Below are 781 nucleotides of genomic sequence, written 5' to 3'. Positions count from 1 at the left end.
GACCTGTTGACTAGTAATTCAGGAATTCAGGGGTTGTAGAAATAAATTATTACATCTTACTTGACTACAGTAATTTCAAGGTATGAAGTGTATTCATTTTAAATTTGCTATGTTAACCTAAAATAGTTGTCCTTATTAGCTTTCATGTAACCTGAAGTAATCAATAAAGAGTTACCAAAAAAAAAGCTATTAAAAATTCATTGTGATAATAGATGCTTTTATTCAGTCATTTTGATGGCTCTGAGTTAAAAGAAAACTTCAGTATATTTAATGTAAGTCTGAAAAGAAATATCTCTTCTGTAGTTCAGGTGCCTTTTATACAGTACCATAAAACCATCAGAGCTAGTTAGGAACGTGATCGTCTTTTCAGATTACAATTTCTTCTCATTACCATTTTCCCCACAACAATTATGCTTTTTCTACCATTTAAAAATATTCTTTAAAATACTAAGGCGTGAAGCAAAGAGTTTGTGTGTGGAACTTAATATTTTGTCCATTGCCTTAGTAATAAATGGCTGTTAATGAACATTCTGTTTGGAAGTCAAAACAATTTTCAGCAGTATCTACTTTCCTTAGAAGCTGCTGTTAATAGTGGCTGACAGTATTAGTTTGGAGATAGAAATAGTTATGAAGTATTGTTAGAATATTCATTTTCTGAAAGAAAACCACTTTGTTCACAGAGCTGGACTGAATCAGAATGGTCTGAGCCAACCCATTCTTCTTTCTGCTTACTCACAGCCTTGTGTAAATTTCTGCTCAACAAGAAACTGTGCCAACACTA

The sequence above is a fragment of the Meleagris gallopavo genome, chromosome 1 (genome assembly GCF_000146605.3).
Source record: "Meleagris gallopavo isolate NT-WF06-2002-E0010 breed Aviagen turkey brand Nicholas breeding stock chromosome 1, Turkey_5.1, whole genome shotgun sequence".
Taxonomy (NCBI): domain Eukaryota; kingdom Metazoa; phylum Chordata; class Aves; order Galliformes; family Phasianidae; genus Meleagris; species Meleagris gallopavo.
The sequence above is the reverse complement of the archived record's forward strand: the minus strand, read 5'-3'. Positions refer to the sequence as shown.